The following is a 25,739-nucleotide window of genomic DNA, read 5'->3' on the forward strand; positions in this document are numbered from 1 at the left end:
TTGGTTTGTTTGACGTTTTAACATAGAGTTGTAAGAGTTCTTTCTATATTTGTATACAGGTCCTTTATCAGATCTATGATTTGTAAATATTTTCTCCCATTCTGTAGGTTACCTTTTTACTTTCTTGATGGTGTACTTTGAAACAAAGATTTTGTCTTTTGGTGTAGTGCAATTTATCAATTTTTTTCTTTTGTTATTTATTTTATCTGTTGGTGTTATATTTGAAAAATCATTGACAAACTCAGGGTTACAAATATTTATGCTTTCTTCTAATATCATTATGATTTTTAGTTCTTAAATTTATTTATATGATTCATTTTGAGTTCATTTTTATATGATTTTGAAGTCTGAATCTAATTCCGTTCTTTTGAATATGGATATCCAATTTTGCAGGACCATTTGTTGGAAAAATGATTATATTCCAATGTGTTCATCATTCCAATCAATCTGATGCTATTTAGAGTTAGCACCAGATCTCACAAGCTAATGGGTAAGGTCCCCAGGTAGATTGCCCTTTCTTCAGAAGACAGCTACAAGTGGGGTCCCCAGGCAAGGGAGACTTTTCCCAGGGTGAATTGGATATAGACTTAGGAATTCCCATGACACTTCTTCAGGCTCAGTAATGTACTAGAATGATTCATAGAATCCATGAATGTGGTTACTTATGATGACTTTTATTGTAAGGGATTCAGATGAACAGAAGAGGTAGAGGACACGTCTAAAAGGGTTTTGGTACAAGAGTCTCTGTCTTGTGCCATCCTCCTTGAACATCATTTTGTTCACCAGGAAGGAAATTCTGAGATTGTTGTTTGGAGATTTTACTGACATAATTATAGGCATGGTTGGCTTAGCCATTGTTACACTCAGTCTCCAGCCTCTCAGTCTCCTCCCCCTAGAAGTCAGTGTAGGGGAGAAGGTCAGGGGTTGGGGGTGGGAGGTGTCTCAGTGTTCCAGCCCCGGAATCACTTGCTTGCTTTTTCTGATATCCTCCCCCAGCCTCAAGCGGTCTGGAAATCCTCTTAAGAGTCATTTCACTAGCATAACGAGGTCACACCTATCACTCAGGGAATTCCAAGGGTTTTCAAAGCTGCCTGTCAAGAACCAGGAACAAAGACTAGATTTATTTATTTTTTTGCCATACTGTAACTGTTCTCTACCCCCGCCCTGCCCCCCATTGAATTGTCTGGGCAAGTGTGTCAAAACTGATTGACCATAAATGTCAAGGTTTGTTCCTATGCTCTCAATTTTATGCTGTTTATCTGTATTTGTATTTTTATATCAGTACCACACTGTCTTGATTATTGTAGCTTTGGCTTTAGTTTGGAAGTTGTGAAGGATGCATTCCCCAACTTTTCCTTCTTTCATAGGATGGTTTTAGGTGTACTGGATCCCTTGCATTTCATATGAATTTTAAGGACAGTCTGTCGGTTTTTACCAAAAAGGCCAGCTAAAATTTTGATATTGTGTTAGATACACTGATCAATTTGCAGAGTACTTCATGCTAAGAATATTTACTTTTCTGATCCATGAATGTGGAATGCCTTTTCATCTTTCTTAGATATTCTTTCATTTCTTTCAGTAGTGTTTTAATTTTTAATATGCAAATCCTCTACTTATTAAATTTATACTTAAGCATTTTATTTTTTCATGTTGTTGTAAGGGAAATGCTTTCTTAATTTTATTTTTGGAGTGTTTATCACTAGTGTATACAAATCCAATTGACTTTTATGTATTGATCAAGTTTCCTGCAACCTTACATTAGTTTTAATAATGTTCATTACTTTTAATCATTTCTTAAAAATAAAATATCAATACTTAGGATTTTCTAGATAAAAATAACATTGACTACAAATAGAGATAATTTACTTTTTCCTTTTCAATCTGGATGTGCTTTATACCTGAACATAGCCTCCCTTTTAATCTTGAATAGAAGTGATGTGAGTGGGCACTATTGTCTTAGTTCTGATAGCAGGGGGAGAGCAGTCAGTCTTTTACTACTAAGTATGATAGTTTTGAGGTTTTCATAGATGCTCTGTATTAGGTTGAGGAGTGAAAGTGAAAGTCATTTAGCTATGTCTGATTCTTTGTGACCCCATGGACTGTAGCCTGCCACTCTCTTCTCTCAATGGAATTCTCCAGGCAAGAATGCTGGAGTGGGTAGCCAGCCCCTTCTCCAGGGGATCTCCCCAACCCAGGGATCAATCCCAGGTCTCCTGCATTGCAGGCAAATTCCTTACCATCTGAGCCACCAGGGAAGCTTTTTGAATGTTTATTTCATGAAAGGGTGTTGGTATTTGTCAAATGCTTTTTGGCATCTATAGAAGTGATCAAATGGTTTTATCTTTTATTAATATGGTATTAAATGTGTTATATTATTCGATATTTAGATGCAAAATCAACTTTGCATTGTTAGGATAAATCTGGTCTAGAAAAATTTTACAGTGAAATTACTTAATATTTCCTCCAAAGTTATGTAGTAGAAATCTTGTTTAATTCTCTTTGTAACGTTTATTTTTTTTCACCTGAGCATTTTGAAATTATTTTGATTTTTCACTAAATACATTTCTTTCTTTTTTCTTTTTCTCAGCATTGCAAGAAGTAGATAATATCAAGGACATCAGGAGTGGGAGAGATTGGAGACTCAGCAGGTCAGAATATTGCATTATCATTTGCTGATCATTCTTGTCAATTAATTTTGAAATTCTTGATCTCTTGCCACTTGTTTATTTCCTATCTGTGATTACTTGGTGTGGTCTTCAGTGTTGCAGCTATCTACTGGAGCCTTTCTATAATAGGTCTAGCACTTGGGCCTTCTCTTTTTAAGATTTGAAGGTAAAAAGTAATTTGAAGAGATTTTCAGGAACAGAGGACATTTTCTTACCTTTCAGAGTTACCCTGATTTCTGTTATCTATCTTATTGTGTGAATAGTTTTGAAATGAAGACTTTTCCATGACTTTTTCAGAATCAAAACCTTAAAACACATAAAATATCATTACCTACGTAATTGTAATGGGAGAACAGTTGGGTCATGAAAGTCAAATTTCTTTTCTTTTCTGCTGTATTCTCTTGGTGCAAGGACACCTCTAAGAACTCACAATATTCTTTGAGTCTGTTTACTAATGTTAATTTTAACTACTGAATGTTGGCTACCATATATAAAGTGAAGGTTAATTAAATAATTTCTCTGTAGATAGAACAATCTCAATAGTCAAAGGGTCTACTGTGAGCTTTTGTCATCTAATGTGGAAAGTTTAGGGTAAGACACACTCCTCAGTAAGCTGGGCACAGCCATGTTGGTCTCTGCACTCCCCTTGGTCCTGAGAGTCACCATGAATGACTGGCGACTTGTGATGACTGATCTCTTACTTCAGGGAAGCCTCCCTGTGGTTGTCTTAATCAGTGGTGATAAGTCTTGCTACTATGGCTTAGTTATTTATAGAAGCTTGGGGGTCCTCTCTTATAAGCCCTCCAGTGTTACCACTTCCACAAGTTTGCTGGAGTTTGACTTAATGTCTCCACACCCAGGTCTCCTGGAGAGCAGCTACCTGTATTTTTTTTTTTCATGTTTCATCACACAGATAAATGGCTTTGTTCTTCAGTCTGATCACATCTCTTCAAGTGAAATGGTTTATTCAGAATGGAGCTAAGCTTAAAGTTCTTCTGTTTGGTGCTTCAGAGATTTAGTCGTTTTCTGGCATTAAGAACTAGACAGATTTTTATTATGTATCTTGTGAGAATACTACCCTCCAGCTTAAAGGAAAGATAATTACAAGTGCATCTTGATGCATCATATATACTCAGATCTCTGCTCTTAGCTAAATTAGGTAAGAGTCCTTCAAAGAGCTGTGTTTACAATGATATGCCCAAGAAATTGGGTTTATAAGTATGTCTGCAGTGATTCTTAAAGAGTTGAGAAGCACTTTTGGGTGATACTTTCACAAGGAGTTTTCTGGTAGTTAACATCTCTTGACTTTCAATCTGTGACTATCATTGGACTAAACATTAGAAAGAAGCATATTGAAACCAACGGCAGTGAATTTTCTTGGATACTGGCTGTTATGTATATATTAACCTTAAATTGAACACAGTTGTTGTTTGAGTTTTGTGTGTTTGGAAGCAAAATCAAGAAGGAAGAGACAAATATCTCATAGATCCCTGATAGTCTTGAGGGATAGAGAGAGCCTCAGTCTAATTCACCTGTTTTACAAACCTACATTGCCTCCCACGGTCACATGAAATATTAGTAGCAGAGATAAATCCGTGTTTCTTGATGTGCTGCAGATGTAGTGCATTGTGGGCTTTACAGCTATGGAACTCAAACAGTTCTGCACCCAATATTGTACATGCAGATAAAAAACTATCATCATCCTGTGTCATCTTCACCAGTATATATTTTGATAAGGAATGCCATTGATACTTGTACTTCACTTTGCACTGATACTCAAAGATACAAGATTTTTTTTTACTGTTGTGTCTCTGGAGAAGTTTCCTATTTAGTTGGATGAAATGAAAAGATGATCATTCATTCATTCATACAACAGAAGTTCCTCTCTTCCTGGAGCTTTCATTCTAGTGAAGGAAAACCTAAAATGAAAATTTTAATGTATATGTTAATAGGGATACATACTAAGGAAAAAATAAAGCAGAATAAATACAGAATGATGGGAGACTGTATCCGGTACTATGTCTAGGGAAAGCCTTTCTGCTAAGGAGAGAGTGAAGCGCAGACCTGAATGCAGCATGAAAGGGGGAAGTGTTTAGAGGCAGGAGTGAAGATTCACAGTCATGGGGAAGAACGAGTATAAGGAGCATGCTGTTGAAGGATTGTCAGGAAAGGTATTTGGAGAGTCAGAGGAGAGTAAAGAGTGGACAAGTACAGTCAGAGGAGAGTGAAGAGTGGCCAAGTAAGAGATGAATAAAGCGTGATGTGATGTTCATTATATACGGTCTGGTAGACTGCAGCAGGATCTTGACTATCTGAGTGAGAGGTGGATCATTAAGGGGACTTTAGCCAATAAAAGGACCTGATGTAGCTTGCATGGTTTAAGGATCGCTTGGACTTACAGGTTGGGTAAAACATTAAAAATTTTTTCTTTATATACAGAATACAAATTATGAACGAAAATAAACTTTAACAATGATTAGGGCAGCATTATCTGATTAAGGTTTTGACTGATGAGACTGTGTTCAAGGAGTTCATGTTAAATAGTACAGCTATCACCTTTTGTTTCTGTGTCCTTAATTTGTAAAATTCCTTTGATTTATAATCATGTTCTTGGGTTTTGTATAACAACTTATTGTTTCATAATAGTTGTATTAATGACAAGGATATATACCAGAAGTTTCTGTATCTTCTAAAGAAGTTTGTGTAACTTTGGTTAGTTGCTTTGCATAGTTGAAATTCCCATTTGTTTGTCATTTTTAATTTAAACTGAAATTAGGTTGTATAAGTCCATAAAAGTCATGAATTTTATCTTCCAGTTGTAAGGGAGAATTTTTGAAAATTATGTTATGGTTTATTGAAATGATCGCATGACCCATAAGGCTATTTATAAGAAGAAAATGTGGAATAGTTAAAAAAATAATTAAAATCTTCATAGGACCTATAGGGCATGAATTCTGGAATCAGCTTTGAAATTTACCAGCCAGATGACTTAGGGTCTTTAACATGTGTTTGCCTGCTAAGTAACCAGCACTGCTTCTCCCATAAGGAGAATTGCATTGCTACTGTTATCTCTGCAGTTCCATTACATTTGTTGAACCAGTATGCAGCATGTGTAAATCAAATTTGGTTGAATTAGGAATCATTTTAGATGTGACCATTATATATATATTATATAAATGAAAAAAATAAGGATGCTTATAAACAACAGAAGAAATTGTTCATATTTATTTTCAGAAAAATTCAGAAAAAGGTATGTTGATATTTGCAAGGAAAGGTTGTTTCTAAAATTCTCATTGCTATCATGTCAAAGAATCAAAGGGAAAAGTGAAGTCGCTCAGTCGTGTCCGACTCTTTGTGACCCCGTGGAACGTAGTCCACCAGGCTCCTCAGTCCACGGAATTTTCCAGGCAAGAGTACTGGAGTGGGTTGCCATTTCCTTCTCCAGGGGATCTTCCCAACCCAGGGGTTGAACCCAGGTCTCCCACACTGCAGGCAGACACTTTACCATCTGAGACACCAGGGAAGCCCCAAAAGAATAAAAATGATTATTAAAAAAGGAATTTAGGAGGTAGGGTTGCCTTCTCCTATCTGTCTGACAGCAGCAGTTTCCAACTGCCCAATGACTATTTACTAGAAATGTTTCAGAATTCTGAGAAAGAAAAGAAAGAAAATGAAGTTGCTCAGTCGTGTCCAACTCTTTGTGACCCCATGGACTGTAGCCTACCAGGGTCCTCTGTCCATGGGATTTTCCAGGTAAGAATACTGGAATTCTGACTTAGAATTCCGAGTCAATGCATTAAAAAAGTATTTTAAAACTATAAGTAGGAGTATAAGCTTAGATTTTCTTTATATAGCTATTAGAATATTTATGTAATACATGCATTTTATTTTCATAAATAAATATATAAAATCTATTTTCTCTTATATATATATATATATATATATATATCCTTAAAGTTTTAACTTATTGTCTCCATTTTCTTTCTTCCTTTTGCTCCTCAATCCTCTTCTACTTCTCTCATGCCAATCTTTGCTAAAGTCATCAGTAATCGCCTTTACACTAAATCCATGTGGTTATTATCAGTCATTATCTCATTTGGCCCTTGAGTTCATCCAACTGCTTGAATGACTTTCCACTCCACTTAAACTTTTTTTCTCATTTGCCTTTTGCTGAATGAATCTTAGTTTCCAGTGTCTCCCCAAAATATCTTTCAAAGTGTTTTGCTCATAGCACGTGCTAAATGAATTTAGCTAGAAGATCCAAAACCAAATATTACAGTGTGAGATATAATGTCAAAAAGGCTACATAAGATCTGCAACCTGGCATTCTATAAGGGTTTTTAGAAAAGATAAAGTTTCATAGACAAAACAGTATTTGAGCTGAATCTTTAAGGATGCCTGTGATTTTCCTAGCAGAGATGTTAGATACTGGTAGGGGTTAGTTAATTAGTATATATTAAGTATGTATACATTATACATTAATATACATTAATATATTAGTATATATTAATATATATATATATTAAGGTCCTGGTGTCGTAAGTGTCTTTTTCAGCTTGTTGTTTGGATACAGCACAGAGTATATACAAAAGGGGGATGGTGACTGTAAAGATATGGTGGGCTGTTTATAACATAAAGAGACTTTACAATTCAAAGTCTGTAAAGAGGACTTGAAATCTCATGCTAGTGATTAGACTTAGTTCAACAGGACTTGGGAAGCCATTATTATTATTATTATTATTATTTTGGTTTTTAAGGGAATATGGGTGGTGATCAGTTCTGTGCCTTGGATTAATTAACTAACTAATATAGTGGTAGTATGAGGTTGATTGAAAGGGGAGAAGCTGAAAGGGGATGGTGGGACATTATTGTAGTTGTTAAGCAAGAGATCCAGAAAGTCAGGACCAAGATGGTAAAACCTGGGGACAGATAGGAGCAGAAATCCTAAGATGGAATCAATAGGGCTAGATTTCCTGGTGCAATAAGGGTTTATATTTTAACCTTGAGTGATTGGAATAAAAGTTTTGCGATTCACTGGTACAGGAAATCTAAAAAATTTTTGTCTTTATTTATGTATTTTTATTGATGGGAAGTACATGAATTGTTTTGAGTCTGTACCTTTGAAATATCAGTGTTGATATGTTGAAGATACTGGGACCAGGCAGGGGAGTTGAGGATGAAGCTCTATGAGATTAAATAATAGTAAAAGTTGCCTCTTTAGAAGAACAGTTTAGAATGAGGAAATAGCCTGAAAGACCAACAGTCTTGAATGCCATGTGAAATTTTGGAGAAGACCAAATGGAATGGTCGGCATGCAGAAACTCTGATGTTTCACTTGTAGTTTTGCTGCTTGACAAACTACGTGGTTCTGAAGTAGGCTTTGGTTTATTTATTCATTTATTTTGGATTTCTGCACAAGTCCTGCCTGAGTGGTCTGCAAATCATAAACACTAAGTGCACAGTCAGTTGGCCCCCTAGAATGTAATCGTTTCTGGATTATGAAACTTTTCTGATATATTGAAAATTGTTTAGGTGTTCCTTAATTTGTTGGTTCGTTCATTCATATATTCTTACTGAGTCCTAACCTGTGGCACACGTCAGTCTTTTAATTATGTTAACTTTTCCTCTGTCCATTCTTGACTAGAATTTTCACTGGCTCAATTTAGCCTATATTCTCCATAAGTTATAGGAAAAATGCTGATTGATTTAAATTTTGTCCATCTATAGAATCACGCCATCCAGATCTCAGATGATGTCTGCTCTTCCTCAAGTTGGTTGAGGGAAGTGATGGAGAATGTTACTTTTACATTTATAACAGTAGGAAATACATTCATCGTGCTGATTCCCTTTGGATGCTTGTAGTGAAATACTTAACTCAGGAATGATTTAAATCATCCTCCTTAAGAGTAGTTAAACACGCTGATGTTACAGAGCTCTGACAAACATAGCTATTATCATATGACTACTGAGAAGTTTTTGGACAGGCGTGCCGGTTTGAAGCAGGGAGCTCTCTCCCTGAATGCTGAATGAGTGCTTGCCTGGGGTGTCCCCAGGAACACTAGCTGACACAGGTGTTCAGCACAGTTGCTTACTGCTTCCCATCAAGTAGGATGGGGGGTTCTTAGCGCTGCTGGTTTGTGGCACTCAGCATATTTGGCAAGCAGTCAGCCCTGGCTGCGGATTTCCCTGGGGAAAATAAAAGCCACAGGGAAGTCATCAGTGTGACCTTCTGCTGGGTAGTTGGCACACTGCTGCTCCACAGGAAGGCTTTCAGTTGTCATTTTCTAAACGGGTAGATATCAGGTGCTGATGGAGGCTCTCCATTCAAGGTGGGAAGTGGTGAAGGAGAGAAAATATTGAACAGAAGCTTACCAAATAATTCCCAGTCATGAAGCTTAACACCAGCTGATCTGCTGATAAAAGGGATTGTTTTGTGTGGGGGGGAGGGAGTTTCTTTGGTTCTGCAAGCACAATTATAAGCTTTCCTATTTAAGTCTGACCCATCATATTGAAATGCTGTCACTAGTATCATTAGCAAGTAAAGTGTTGATAACATAGTCAAATGCACAGCAGAGTTCTGGCTCTTAAGTGTCTGGACTAACTCCCAATATTAGGAATAGGAGTCAAACTGCCATCACTTTTCCTGTGCTAACAGACGCCCTGCCATTAGCAGTCTGAAGGCAATTTTAATAAAATACATAGCCCTGCTGAGTTGGTCTCAAAAGATAAATAAGCAACGTAGAAAAGAAGCTTTTGTTTAAAAGTAATTATTTAAACTATGCATTACAGGTAATTTTCTTTTACCAGTACGGCAAATGCTATCAGAATTTCAATAATGATTTGGTGGCACTTATCTAAATAATGTGATATTGTTGTTTCAAAGACTTAAAGCGTCATTTTATTTTCACATATATACAAAATGAGGGCAAATTGGATCCAGGTATCAACTGTATGTGTTTTACAGTTTATATTACTTTTTTTTTTTTTGGGTGAACAGTGTTGTATTCTTGGACAGATTTATGGAAATGTAACAAGCTGGTGATAGAGTTCTGGGAACTGCAGGCTTGACTTCCAAACACAGATTAGAACAGGAGGGCAAAGAACATCTTTTTATTTTTCCTTTTGCTGTCGGAAAGGGAATCATATTTCAGTTTTTTTTTAACTCTTTTAATAGGATACTTGTACATAAACCACAGTCACAAGGGTGCAATAAATGTGTGCCTGTATCAGAGGGGCCAAAGCTTTGTTTGCCAAAAGGTAAAGAAGTCTCAGAAAGCTTTTTAAGAGTCTATTCGGAAACCATTTAAAGTACCTCCTTTCTTTCCCTTCTTAATAGTGACACGCTGGCCTGAGATCCATAATACAGAACTAGCTCTGGCCTTACAAAGGGCGCAGTAAGAACTTACCCACATAAATGTGAAATGTAGAGCATCAGGAAGGTTCCTGTTTCTAAGTGCCAGTCAGGCAAAAGGCTTCCCAGGTGGTGCTAATGGTAAAGAACCCGCCTGCCAATGCAGGGGACTTAAGAGACAGACGTGGGTTTGATCCCTGGGTCAGGAAGATCCCCTGGAGGAGGGCATGACAACCCCCTCCAGTATTCTTGCTTGGAGAATTCCATGGACAGAGGAGCCTGGCAGGCTACAGTCCATAGGTTCACAAAGAGCTGACGTAACTGAGCATGCGTGCAGCCAGACGAATGTACTTTGGACTGAGGCAGACCTCAATTCAAATCCCACTCAAATCCCAGCTGTTTTCTTTTCTTGATGTATCAGTTTTATCGAGTTATACAGCTTCTCTAAATCTTTGTTTTCTCATCTATAAATTGGAAATAATAAAACCAACCTTGTCTGATTGTTACATGGATATAATGAGACCATACATGTAAAACATTAAGGATGGTGTCTGACACAGAGTGAGCACTTAGAAAATGTTTGTTTTATTTTGTTTGTTTGTTTATTTTTATATTAATGAACTTCTAACACAGTTTTATCAGGAAGGTTACATGTTAAATATTGTGCAAGGAGTTGGGATAAATAGGTAATTCAAATACAGTGTGTCTGCCACTTATTGTTGTTTTCTTATTGGTCTTGTGGACATAAAGGGGGCAGGGCTTAATCTTGACCATGGGAAAAAACTACTGTAAAATCTTTGTTTATTAAGCTTCTAAAGGGATGATGCTCTGTATTTCCACTCTGAGCTGCTGTGGTCAAAGCTAACTATTTTTTTCCAAGAGTGATTTCCCAGCTCCTCCTTCTTTCTCTTCTTTTACATTTATGTAAACTTTCTCTTTGATTGTCAGTACCATAGTTAGATGATACCTGTAGTCAGAGAGGAGAGATAAGCATAAATCAATACTCAAATGCTGCTCAGCACCTCTGCTAAAATAATTTGGAGGAACAGTTAAAAACATAGATTTTATTCTTATACATTGCTGAATGGAATGAAAGTTAGTACAAGTCTCTTGGACAGGAATTAGATGATGGCTAACAAATCTACATATATATACCACTGTGATCCAGCAGTCCCATTATTAGGAATTTATCTTGCAGATATGTCTTTAACAATGTAGAATCACATGCCCAAAGTTAGTCATTGTGGCATTGTTTATAAATGTAAAATATTAAATGTTATCTAAATGTTCGTACATAGGAGAGTAGTTGAATACATGACTGCACTATGGCATCACCTCATAATGAGGTACCATGCTGCTGTGAAAAGAATAAATGGATAGAGAGTCCTTTTCAGTCAATACTACTAAGTGAGAAAAAAATAAAGAAAAATAATATCTAGAATTAAAGGGGAATAAGAAAACATATCTGATAATTGGAGAAAATAGGAAACGTTAAGTCAGAGACTCCTGAAATTGGTTGTTACTTACAGAGGTTGGGCTCAGTGAATGGGTATTGATAGAATGAAAATAAGGTAGAAATTGTGGCAGAGGAGGGTGACACTTTATCTGAGTATCCTTTTTTTTTAATAGCTCTGAGTTTCACTTACTCAAAAATAAGTAATTAATTAAAATGAGCTTCGATATTCAAGGAGCCTCACATGAAAACCAAAAAAGTAGCAAATTGTATTCATATGAATTAAAAATGAAGAGGGAAGGGGGAAAAGAGTTAATTTGAGTAACTTTGCCAAACAGAATTTTGATTTTATAATTTAAGATTAAAAAAATAACTATTGAAGTCTTATAAGAAAATTTGTTTTTCGCACAGTATAGATTAATGATTCTGTTTTTCAGAATCAGGGGTGAAAGTTAACATTTTTGAACTCTTGGTTATATCCGGAGCTTGTGCATAATAAGGGCTATTTTTCTCACCATAAAAGAAGGCTAGAATGAGCCCTGTGATGTTGAATTGGAATCTGAGTTATCAGTTGCTTATGGTATGTGTTATAAAGAAATAATTGTGTGTGTGTCTGTGTGTGTATCCATTTATACATTCTCTATCTCTGTCTGTTGGAAGGATGTGAAAGCAATAATACCTCAATACTGATGAGTACTCCTAGTACCTAGATCTTGGTTTCTAAGCATCTTTTTCCAATAAAGGACACTGAGAACCTTTGTAGAAATGAATGATTTCAGCACAAGTACAGGAAAATTATATGATGAGAAACTGGAACATCTTGTGGTTCAAGAAAGTAGAGAATGACTTAAAAAGGATGAGAGCATGTGGAAAGGACATAGGAGTCAGATTGAAGTGACTCACAATGGCCATATCTGGAATATTAGAGCAAGGAAATATGATAATAATGGATTATATGCAATATAGTCCATGATGCTATAAAAATGTTGAAAAAATAATAAATGGGAGAGAAAGGAAAGCTGTTTTATAAGAGTAGAATATCAATTAATAACTGTAGAAGAAATGATGGAGATAGAAAATGACTCTTTGGTAAATACCACATTAATAATTTTCACAGGCAGGAGTCACACTGGATGCTAAATCAGTGGTGAAAATCTGATGATAAATAGGATACTTACATAGTGTCCAAATATTAATATATCTTCTTAGAATGATTGCTATTTACAAAGGGGACAGTAGCAACTTTAGAGTGGAATATCCTGTGAGACACCATCTAAAACAAGTGATCAAAGTATCCCCAGTAATGAGACTAACCAGCATCGTGTGCCACTCGTGTGACTCACTGAGAAAGGTACAACAAATCATTTTTGTTATTTTCTTACCCAAAATGCATAATATGAATTGTATCATGAGGAAATACCGGACTATTGTAAACCAACAGACATACTACAAAATAACTGAGCAGGTCTCTTTAAAAGTGTCAGGGTCATGCAAAACAAATAAAAATGGGAGTTGTCCCAAATGAAAAGGGACTAAGAAGACAGGATAGCTAAATATCAGCTCCTGGTCCAAGAAGAGGACCTGAGTGAGACAATTGTTGAAATTTCAATAAGCCAGTATATAAGCCAGTTGTTTTCTGTTAATTTCTTGCTTTTGCTCATTGTGCTGTGGATTTGATATTTGTTAAAAAGCAAGGAAGCTGGGAACTTTGTACTATTTTTGAAATTTTTTTCTAAATGTGAAATTATTTCGAAATGAAATGTTAAATTGAAAAATAAAAAAATTTAAATATGTACCTTAAATAAGATGTGAAAGTGAAAAGTGAAGTCGCTCAGCCGTGTCCGACTCTTTGCGACCCCATGGACTGTAGCCTACCATGCTCCTCTGTCTGTGGGATTTTCCAGGCAAGAGTACTGGAGTGGGTTGCCATTTCCTTCTCCAGGAGGTTTTCCCGACCCAGGGATCGAACCCAGGTCTCCTGCATTGTAGGCAGATGCTTTACCATCTGTACCACCGGGGAAGTCTAAATAAGATGTATGTATATATTACCGATTCTTCTTTACTATCATAAAAGAAAGGGTTTGTTTTGTAAGAGGATATCATCACTGGGCTCTCAGAACAAAAAGTCATCATAGAGCATCATGTATGTTGCACTGTGAACTTGGTCTTATTCTGTTAACTGACTGTCATACACTGTGTAAACCTTGAGGGTACTTACTATCCCTTTGCATTTTCTAGTCTATTTGCCAATAAAATAGGGCTAATGATCTTAGCACTATGATTTCTAACTATTCACATCAATAGAGTAGAGCAGAGATGTCAAGTGTGGAGCCCAACAACAATGATTTTAAGAAGCACTCAAGTACAGATCAGGATTTAATGCCAGTGAAGGACCAAGTATCTTCTGGGTAGGTGTAAAACTCCAGAGTATAAAAATATTTCCAGAGAGGGAAGATAGAGCTAGTATATTCAGTTCAGTGGATGTGTATGAAGAGATCATAATCAGACAAAAACTAGAAAGTCAGTAGGAGCAGAGTACATAGTGCAGCCAGTCAGTGGTTTCTGAGAGTCCAGAGTCTTAAGTTATAAACAGGGCTTGGCAATGCTGGTGAGCTTGGTGGTGCCAGTGAGGTGGTGGTAGTATTGTACATGCTTGATGACAGCATTAAAGGGCTAGGATGAAGGATTGATTGCAACGTGTGGTTGCATGGAGTTCTGTGTACAAGCACCTTGTTTTCACACACATTCCTACTCAAAAATTTCATGTTTAACATCGTTGGAAGATGTAGGTGAGGAGACTGATTTCATTACCTATGTTTTTATCGATGAGGAAACCCAGATTCAACATTTCCAAAATCATATAGCTAATAAATACAGAAAGAATTTGTAGTCTGGTCCAGAACAGTCACTTGAGTTTACTTACCTCCTTCTAGCATCAGAGAAACCCTTTAATATACATGGCATTTTTGCAAATTAGATTATTCAGGGACATGTTTTTCCTGATGGAAGAATAGATCGATTGATTCTCTTTGATTTTTCAGAGGGATCTGTGACTTAAAAGAGAATCAAGTATAGATTTTTCCTTCCACACTAGTGTACAATATGGAGTGGAAGTATTTTTGCCAAACTTGGAGATACATAACTCTGCTAGTAAATGTACTCAAGAAGCATCATTATCAATAGCATTTAACACAGAGATTGTAGGACTTGCCCAGAATCCCAAGAGTAAGCTGTGAAAATAAAATGTGAACTTTGTTGCCAATAGTCAGGACAGAGATTATCCTTTGGCCAGATTATGAATTATCTTCAATGAAGATGGTTCTTTGATAGTCCAGCACCAACGAAGGGGACTAGATATCCGCCTCCTAGGCTGGGTAACACTCACTGGAAGAGGACGGGTCCAAAGGAGCCTGAATAGCAAGCAGTGGAGTTCTGATGCTCTGTTGTGACATTAATTAGCATTTTGAGCATTATGGTAATTTGAATAAAATTCTGTAGGGTTGCTTGAGAATCTTAGGAGTAGAGTTAGAGGCAATAGTACCTATGTAGAATGAAAAGCATTCTTACCTATGTAGAATGAAAAGCAGTTGAAATCTGATAGAGACCTTGGGATGAATATTCTGAGCGTGTTATCGCATCCAACCCCTGAGAGTTTTAGCTTCCTAACGTACTCTGGGACATTGAAGAAGTTCCTCCGTCTTCCCTTTGAAGAATACTTTGAGTGATGTCAGAGTCTTTATATGACTGACATTTGCCAAAAGGATCATGGTATCTGCTAAGACACACAAATATTGTCCTATTTATGAATGCGTATATTTCCACGACAGAGTAGATAACAAAACAAAACAAAACCCTATTTAGTTCTTTACCATTAGATCAAGAGTTCCTTCTAGAGAAGGGAGTGGCTACCCACTCCAGTATTCTTGCCTGGAAAATTCCATGGACAAAGGAGCCTGGTAGGCTACAGTCTAGGGGAATCACAAAGAGTCGGGCACTACTGAGCGACTAACACATTCTGAAGAGTTCCTTGTCTGTTACATATATTTGACTTCCAAATCAAGGATTTATTAAAGACTTAAGAGATTTATAAAGACCATATAAAATGTAAACTTTAGTCTGATCACTGATTTAGAGCTTAATACTGAATTTAAGTGCTAGATGATGCTTACCTATTAATAAGTCTCTGATTTTCTAGACAAGGAATGAGGCTCAGTGAAGTTAAATGTTTCATCATTTTACACAGTTAATAAGCGACAGAGCCAGAAAATGAACCCAGATTTCTTGATTTCAGGCCCAGCTTTCTTTGCACTACGGCATGGTGCCTTATGACACGTATGAGATTAGAGCAAAATTATATTTGTTGAAATGCATGAAAAGTGTTGTGGGTCTTTTGTTGATGTTTTGTGAAGAGAGTGAGTTTATTCCCTCCTTGATTATTTTTTGTTTTACACTGCAATTAATAAATGAACAATATCCTCTGCCTACCTCAGATAGATTAGGTTCTATTAGTTTTTTTTTTTTTTTTTTTTTTTGATGGTCCGCCGATAGGCTTGGAAAATCCTTTCTTGTCTCAGAACGAATACATGCATACCTTTGAGTTGCTAGCACTTGAACTGCTAGTCCATTAAGTGACTAACCTGAGAAATCACTTCTCTCCTGAGAGGTGCCCTGGATTGCAAATGTCTTTTGATAGTACTGCAGTGGTAGTGTAGGGATTTGCAACTGGCAGGCAGGAATTGAATTGCCATCATTTGGCTTTAGTAGGAGTTAGAGTCTTGTCTCCAACATAAGCATGAGCCAAGGTACTGTCTTCTTTTTTCTAATTTTAGTTGGAACCATTGGCACTGATCTTACCTAGACAGACTAGTGTTATTTCTACCCAGCACAATCTGCTGGCATGGGCTCTCTTCCAAGCCATGCAGTTGAACTTCTCCCCCTGGTTTACCAAACAGAGAGAGAGATGAATGGATGCAGAGGACAGGAGCAATCACCTTTTTCATTAGAAGCCATCCTTTCAGGCATAGAAATTCTAGATTTAATTGGTTTGATGTATGACTCAGAGAGAATTGGCCCTTACAACTGAAAATTGTGGCGTGCTTTAATTGTGGGTTATGAAATAACCAATCCAGTGTTTTGGTTTGGGGAAATGGCTGTTGATATATTTAACTGCTCAAGGGTTGGGAGGAAAGGTGAGAAGTGATGTCTGCTCTCCAGCCCTCACCTGTCCATTGCTGGGGAAGATGAGTTGTACAGTTGTCCTGTCACGATCTCTAGTCGTGGGCACCCATCCCTGAATGCATCTCTTGGGGCCTCAGTCACACTGGCCACGCTGAGGCTTCCATCTGCATCTCTTTATCAGAACCCTTGGTGAGACCCCTATCAGAGCATCAGCATTCCCTGTCAGCTAAGTCCCATGCCATGGCAAGTAAAGAGGGGACATCAGAGCCTCTGCAACCTTGACCCTCTAGGTAGCCATATCTGTGCCCTTTCTCCCTACTTCAGTTTATCATCAGATGTCTGCTACAAGGCTGCTGTCTCACAGAGGGCCGTTCAGAAAGCAGGCCTCAGAAACAGAGGGGTTTATACGATTTCCCATTCTCACCCCAACCTAACCTGCTCTTGACCTGTGGGAGCAGTAATGTGAGTTCCTCATATTAGCATCTGAGGTCTCTTCTCCCTGGTGACTCTTCCTTCTAAGTTATAAGTGCCCATAACCCTCAAATTCTTTCACTGTTTCACATAAATAATGGTTTTCCATACGTAAAAGTAGATTTTTTTTTCTGGTTTCTTGTGACTCATCTGAGAAAGGCTATACATGGGGTTGCAAAGAGTCGGACACGACTGAGCGACTGAACTGAACTGAACTGAACTGAACTGATATGTGGGATTCCCTGGTGGCTCAGATGGTAAAGGGTCTTCCTGCAATGCAGGAGACCCAGGATCCATCCCTCGGTCAGGAAGATCCCCTGGAGAAGGAAATGGCAACCCACTCCAGTGTTCTTGCCTGGCAAATCCCATGGAAGGAGGAGCTTGGCAGGCTATAGTCCATGGGGTCACAAAGAGTTGGACATGACTGAGTGACTTCACTTTCCTCACTTTCTTTCATACAAGGAATGGGGGGTTAACACATAGTATTATTATTTCACAGATCATTATGCAGGAAACCCAATGGTAAAGAAAAAAGACACAGATTATCCTCATGGGGTGCACAGTGAGATCACCCAGAGTTTATTAGTTATTATTGTTCTTCAACACGATAGATACAAACACGTTCACAAATAGGAGATTCTAATAAACAACTAGAGAGTATGTTTACATTTTATGGAAAGGAGGGCTTCGAAGTGTGTACCACATCCTGAAGGTCTGGTTGAAAAATAGCAAATCGTTATCCAAGTAGAAAAGAATTCCATAGATTTATTATTTATTTATGGGCTTTCCCAGTAGCTCAGCAGTAAAGAATCCCCATGCAAACAGGAGACGCAGGTTTGATTCTTGGGTTGGGAAGATCGGATCCCCTGGCGAAGGAAATGGCAACCCACTCTAGTATTCTTGCCTGGAGAATTCCATGGACAGAAGAGCCTGGCAGGCCCCAGTCCATAGGGTTACAGAGTCAGACACGACTGATACATAGTCCTGATTTATTTGGCTATGCTGCATCTTAGTTGAGATACACAGAATCTTTCTTGTGGAGCATGAACTCTCTAGTTGTGGTATGTGGGCTCAGTAGTAGTTGCAGCACATGGGCTTAGTTGCTCTGCATCGTATGGGATCTTAGTTCCCAGACCAGGGATTGAACTCACATTCCCTGTATTGCAAGGTAGTTTCTTAATTACTGGATTATCAGGAAAGTCCCAAATTCCATAAATTCAAACCCACCACTCTTCTCTCTCTCTGTCCCTCCCTTTCTCTTCAACACGGTTTTGTCCCCGTGTTGGATAGTCATTTTGGTAAAACGTCTGGGCTCCCTGTCTACCATATCCTGTTGGCTGACTTTTGCCTCCTTTTCAATCATGAATGAGCTGCCCTCTTCTAGGGTGGTAGCCTGATACAATTAATAATAATGAATAATAATCATTAAACACTTAGATCTTGATTTATGATGTCAGATAGATTATGTTGCTTAATTATCAGAGCAGCCCTTTGGGAAAGGTATCGCTATTATCCTTATTTTACAGATGAGCAAGTTGATGCAAAATAAGAGAGCAGGCAATCCTGAAGCACATATGTAGACACCATAGGATTTTATATGCCACCAAATTCTGAGTCTCTATCGCTTAGGAATTATTCAGTTTCAAATAATAGAAACCTGAGTGATGGTAATTTGAACAAGGTAGTTTTTCTTTAACTATACAAGAGGATCAGATGCAGTGCAAGCTGCTTCACCATCCTTTGAGGGATCCGGACTCCCTCTAGTTTTCTCTTCCACCACGCTTGGGCTACAATCCTCATTCTAAAGATCACAAGAGACTGGGTATGGCTTTAGCAGTGTAGCTCTATCTCACATCAAGGCAGGACATAGGAAAAGCACAAACAGCAAAGAACAAAAGCGGCCAAAACAGTCAGAGCTGTCCCCTTTGAAAGGATTTTCACTGAATCTTCTCCCAAGTTTCTACTTGTATCTGAGTGCTTTTAGTAGGGTTCTATTTATGCATTTAACTGTTCTACTTGATTACTGGGAAGGCATATCAGATGGTCAGTTAGAGTTCTCCGCCATACTCCTCTATCTCCCTGACATGTTGCATTTTCCTATAGCATAAGAATAGGAACAGGAAGTGTTTTAATTATTTAAAAGAAACAAATTTTTCTTTTTTTATTATTTAAAATAAACCAAACTTTATTTGTTTCTTTTCAAACCGACAGTTTCTTTGTTTCTTCAGGTCTTCTGCATGGTTATGCTTATTAAAACACACACACACACACACACACACATGCACGCACACACACACACACACAAATGTATGTCTCTTGAATGGAAAGATATCCATCTTCTGATGGGATATTTTCTATAGAATCTTCAGCACATGTTTAGCACACACCTGCTTATAAGGAGATATTAAACTGGTCTGGAAATGGGGAAATGAGGCAACATTACCCAAGTTTAGAGAAACTGTCAAGTGATTAAACCTTGCCTCTATCTTCCAAAATGCTAATTGACAAATGACTCGTTATAGGGATAGAAATGTTTTCCTGTAGAATAGACCATTCTGAGTTGTATGTGTTCCATCATGTACCATGATGAAAAAAAAAAATTGCTAGTCAGAGTATTATAGGCAGGAAGTAGTATGCTTTCGCATTTATGAGACTATAATCCTATGAAACTACTTACTCATTTATCCCAACATTTGAATAAAAACAAGAGGTTGACATTTAAGTTGTGAGAGAGTATTTGGTTGAAAATTACAGTAAATTGTAGTGTGGATTTAAAAAAAGATCTGATCCATCTGTCTTTGACAAAAATTTACTAGTGTTTTCTCTGCTACCTCAGTTTCTCCCTTTAGAAAATGAAGGATTTTTTTGTGGAGTTTATGTCAGTAAGATATATTGCAATACTATGATAATTCACAGGAATTCTGACTAGCTCAGTGCTAATGCCATGCTATTCTGTTTTTAGACATCTGTTGTACAGAGAATTGTTTTATTATATCATTGTGAATGTGGTTAAGATAAATATACTATTGTTGTGATAAGAAATTGATCTTCAAATACTTTATATATCAGAACCGTGTGCTTCAAAGTAGGTAGTACAAAGCTGGGACAAACCAAATAAACACTTATCAGTGGCTTTATGTATGAAAAATATGTAAACAATTAGGTTGACTACATTCACTCCAGATATTTCTTGAGGGTTTGTTTTGGGTTTATTCTTAATAAATCCCTAACACCAGTGTTTCCTAATTTGGTTAATTGAATTATTTTTAAGCAAGGATTTATAGACTTTTAACATTGAAATCAATTGTATATATTCTCATCCAATTTGGTTTAGCTCCATAAGAAGAAATTCGGGAAACTGTGAATATAAACTAGAGTTAAGCAGTTAGGATCATTTAGGTGTATAACTTTCTCTCATACTGATTAACTCTTCTTAATTTTAATTGGGCACGTATATTGCATTTTTCTCTTTCCTTTCTTAATGATAAATTTGCCAATGATTATTATATGCACAAAGTAAATATGTATGATAAAGCTAATTAGTATAAAATCTTTTGCTCTGTTTATTTTACTATTTCATGTGAAAGTATTAAATGGGCCTAAATTAACTGAATAATTGTTAGCTCCTCTTAGTTTATATGTTAAAATCATTTTTCAGCAACAGGAAGTGAGCTGGATTTTTAAGATTTGGTCTTTATGAACAAGTTGGTTATTTCCAGAAATATGAATTTACTTGTTTTTGAAAAGATGACTATTTTAAGTATAGAATTTCACATGATATTCAGTATTCATGACCTGACCACATACATATTTTAGTATTGTCTTTATAAAGCAATTTATTTTAACTTGCAGCTAGTAGATAATTCATTAGTGTTTTAGAGATAAAGATCACTTAATTTTTGTAATTTTCCAAAACATAGTTTTAAAGACTATACCATGGCCATTTCTAATGCCAGCCTTTCAATATAGCTGATCTTGCAATCACATCTACTACCTAAAGAATCTAAACTTTTTTTTCTAGTTTATAAACTCCTATAGTTGACAAAAGGGATGTCTAAGAAGATAATTCTATTGATTAATTCAATTTCTGGGTTAGGCATAATGTTATAAATTGAGGATTACTCATAGAAATTGAATACAGAGAGAAAATATTTTCAAGTCTTTTTTTTTTTGGCACATTGACTAATACTGAACTCCTGAAAGCTTTGCAACCTCACAGAGCTACAGTAAAATTCTAATGGGGTCCTGAATGCCAGCTCTAGTTTTGTTGCCTATAAGGTAAATGTCTGAACAACCTTTTACTAGCAGGATGTCTTTGTTTTAATTTCCATTGAAAAACTCATGGACTAACACTTCAGTTCAGTCGCGCAGTTGTGTCTGACTCTTTGCAACCCCATAGACTGCAGGACTCCAGGCCTCCCTGTCCATCACCAACTCCCGGAGTTTACTCAAACTCATGTTCATCAAGTCAGTGATGCCATCCAACCATCTCATCCTCTGTTGTCCCCTTCTCCTCCTGCCTTCAATCTTTTCCAGGATCAGGGTCTTTTCAAATGAGTCAGTTCTTTGCATCAGGTGGCCAAAGTATTGGAGTTTCAGCTTCAACATCAGTCCTTCCAATGAGTATTCAGGACTGATTTCCTTTAGGATGGACTGGTTGGATCTCCTTACAGTCCAAGGGACTCTCAAGAGTCTTTTCCAACACCACAGTTCAAAAGCATCAATTCTTCGGTGCTCAGCCTTCTTTTCAGTCCAACCCTCACATCTATACATGACTACTGGAAAAATCATAGCTTTGACTAGATGGACCTTTGTTGGCAAAGTGATGTCTCTGCTTTTGAATATGCTATCTAGGTTGGTCATAACTTTTCTTCCAAGGAGCAAGCATCTTAATTTCATGGCTGCAGTTACCATCTGCAGTGATTTTGGAGCCCCCCAAAATAAAGTCTGTCACTGTTTCCATTTTTTCCCCATCTATTTGCCATGAAGTGATAGGACCAGATGCTATGTTCTTAGTTTTCTGAATGTTGAGTTTTAAGCCAACGTTTTCACTCCCCTCTTTCACTTTCATCAAGAGGCTCTTTAGTTCTTCTCAGACTCTGCCATAAGGGTGGTTCCATCTGCATATCTAAAGTTATTGATATTTCTCCTAGCAGTCTTGATTCCAGCTTGTGCTTCACCCAGTCCAGCATTTCTCATGATGAACTCTGAATATAAGTTAAATAAGGTGACACTATACAGCCTTGATGTACTCCTTTCCCAATTTGGACCCAGTCTGTTGTTCCATGTCCAGTTCTAACTGTTGTTTCTTGACCTGCATACAGATTTCTCAGGAGGCAGGTCAGGTGGACTGCTATTCCCATCTCTTGAAGAATTTTCCATGTGTTTTTGTGATCCACACAGTCAAAGGCTTTGGCGTCATCAATATAGTAGGAGTAGATGTTTTTCTGGAACTCTCTTGCTTTTTTGATGATCCAACAGATGTTGTAATTTGATCTCTGGTTCCTCTGCCTTTTCTAAATCCAGCTTGAACATCTGGTAGTTCATGGTTCACATACTGTTGAAACCTGGTTTGGAGAATTTTGAGCATTACTTTGTTAATGTGTGAGATGACCACAACTTTGGGACTTCTAATATCTTAGCGACTAAATAGCAGCAAATATATATTGATCTGTTGTCCCTGAAGTATATTTTTCATATAAATATAGTTAAGCAAACTGGATTTTTATCTGTATCTTTGTATGTGAAAGCAGGCATCTCGACATATATATGTATGAGCTGTGAAAATGTGCTTAGTCGCTCAGTTGTGTCTGACTCTTTGTGACCCGACGGCATGCCAGGCTCCTCTGTATATGTATAGTGTCCATATTTATTACATAGTAGTTAGTCTGTTGAGGGTTTCATCAGATAATAGATTCTCTAATGCAGAAACTGTTTTATTCATATCCTATCACCCCCAACAGAGTATAATACAATGTCTTTTACACAATGGTTGCTAAATTAGTGGTTGTAGTGAATGGTGACCCAAAGAATACACATTTAATCAGAGAGAAATGTACTGTTTGATTCTGATACAGGTACATGGGAAAGATGTCACTTAAAGAATGTCCCCATTATTGTCAATTAGAAATACTTTATTCTTATCTACTTAGATGGAAGCTAAGCTCTGCCAGTTTTATATAGTTTTATTTGTAATTGTGAACATGTAGAACCACATGAGGCCATCAATCAGAAGAGAGATGAAGGCCCAACAGAATTATTTCTGTAGGTGGCCAATTTTTTTTCAATCAAGGACAGCTGAAAGGTCATGATTAAAACAGTGATTTTCCTGAAATTGTAAGTAACTGTTAGTGACTGTTTTGCACAAAGATGTCAAAACTACTTTTTTGCCTCTGAGAAAGAAAATTATAAGTTCTTGAAAATGCTGGCAGTGCTCCAAATTTCACTTGCACTACTGTAATGTATTTTAATTACTGCACTTGAGTCAGTTTCTTAAAAAAAAATGAGGAAAAAATAAAGTAGTGTGATAGTAAGCATACATAGAGTATAAACAGTAGTCATCTAAAGCCTCCTTGATAGGTGCATACTCATTACTCAGAATTAGCCGAGGAGTAGGACTTAACAGTTTTTACCCAAGGAGTGTGCATAGCATTAATTCATAAATCTACAGAGAGATGAGGAATGATATCACTGTGTATTTTAATTAGAATATGGCAGTGATATTTGAGATACTTAGTAATTTGTTTCACGTAGGTCAGTTAGCAAAGGCAGCCAAGGGTAGCGGACGTTGCTAGTGATTTCTGTAGGTGGCCCTTTATTTTCTGAGTCAGAATTGACTCTGGTCCCTGGGTGATGGCAGGGAGGACTAACTGCTGGTTGTCATCATCCTTCAGATGAGGTGTGGACGTGAAGCCCTAACCATTTTGTAGTCATTAAAGATTCCTCGGAAGCTTTGTAGCAGAAAGAGTTTTAACCACAGTGTCCTGGTTAGTTTCCAAATCCGGTAATTGCATTATGCCTTCCAGTGTCTTCCTGCAGGTTCTGTTTTTGTTTATTTGTTTGTTTGGGGTTTTATTGTTATTTTTACTTGCATATATGGGGCTGTAGTTTTGGGGGGTGGATCTCTCCTTGGTTTTAAGCTCTGCGTGCTTTTAGTCTTCCTTAGGCTGTACAGGAATAGAACTGAACAGTTTTGTTAGATGGACATTATTTTAGCCTGCCTTAAAGGTTTATGTTCCATCCTTTTTACATGGGTTTAGTTTCATATTTGGAGAGACATGTATAAAGGAACAAAAGAAATGAATAATGATGTGAGGATCAACAAATATGGGGACAGACATGGGCTGCTTTCTGAGATATAGTCCCAGGGTACCTCCTTTACCTTGGAGGAAAACTCCAGAAGGCAGAGAAGATGAATGTCACTTGCTGGGTTTGAGGAGGGAATCACAAGAGAACATGAGAAGTGTTAGTGCACTTAGAATTAAAAACTGGTAAAGTTTCGTTTGGGTCCAAGAATGACATGGTTCATTTCCATGTTAAATGTCAATCTTTTTCTCCCATTGATAAGCTTGTTAAATTTGGATTTGTAAGGCAGAAGGATATGTCTCTGATTTTAAGAGCAATATTTTGATATGTCATAATTTTGATGGCCATGTTTTGAATTAGATATTTCACTCATGATCATTTTTTTTGTAATCTACAGGAAGATAAAATTCTATCAAATCAACATTTACTGGATGCCATCCATATTAAAAGAATTGCATTTGATGTATTACTCTTGAAGATACTTTATTTGGTCCAAAAAACACTGTACCAAGTATTTATCCTATTATATCCCTATTGGGTTGAAAGCATTTTTTTTTTTCGTTTTGTTGTTATTTTATTTATTTAACAAGGAAATGGTGAAACAAAATTTAGAGTAATTTAGTTCTAGACCAAGCATAAATTTCATCCATTAGTCTCAAAACTTATCCTGCCAACAGCATTATATAGTAGAAAAAGCATAAGCTCATGTGTCAAAAGAGCTGTTTTTTAATGCTGGCTCTTACAAAGTCTATGATTTCCAAATGGGTAAGTTGCTTTAACTTGTCTCAGTTTTTTTCATTGTGAATAGGCATGATTGTAATATTTTGACCTACCTACAGAAACAGTTTTAATCAAAGGGGAAAAAACACATTTCCTTTTGAAGTAAACTCTAATCTATAATATAGTACTTTCCTCACTAATATTATTTATATTTTAAAATATTGTTGAAGTGTAGTTGATTTACAGTGTTCTATTAATTCCTTCCATACAGCAAAGTAGCTCAGTTATGTATATATATATATTTCATGTTCTTTTCCGTTATGGTTTTTCATAGGATATTGAATATAGTTCCTTGAGCTATACAGTAGGACTTTGTTATTTATACCTCACTAATGTTTTATCTTTCATCATATTGACTCTATGTATAATCTTCAATTAGAAATTACTCTTCATAGATTTTCTGGAATCTTAGTTTGAGATTGAAGCTATTCTGGGTTCTGTGTGGGAGAGTGATTCTCTTCTGTTATAGCCTCTATAATGTTTTCCCAATACTAGATAGTTTTATTTTCTCATTCATCTTTTTTACCATACCTAA

General features: G+C 36.9%; 1 protein-coding gene across 1 annotated transcript in view; it reads left to right on the top strand.

The window, feature by feature from the left end:
- SOX5 (SRY-box 5) overlaps positions 1-25,739 on the top strand; it is a 1,143,898-nt gene that overhangs the window by 390,303 nt on the left and 727,856 nt on the right. Inside the window, exon 5 of the mRNA XM_018048397.1 lies at positions 2,588-2,648. The gene's annotated coding sequence lies outside the window, so the exon portion shown is untranslated. The remainder of the gene's footprint in view (positions 1-2,587; positions 2,649-25,739) is intronic.

The sequence above is a fragment of the Capra hircus genome, chromosome 5 (assembly GCF_001704415.2).
Source record: "Capra hircus breed San Clemente chromosome 5, ASM170441v1, whole genome shotgun sequence".
NCBI lineage: Eukaryota > Metazoa > Chordata > Mammalia > Artiodactyla > Bovidae > Capra > Capra hircus.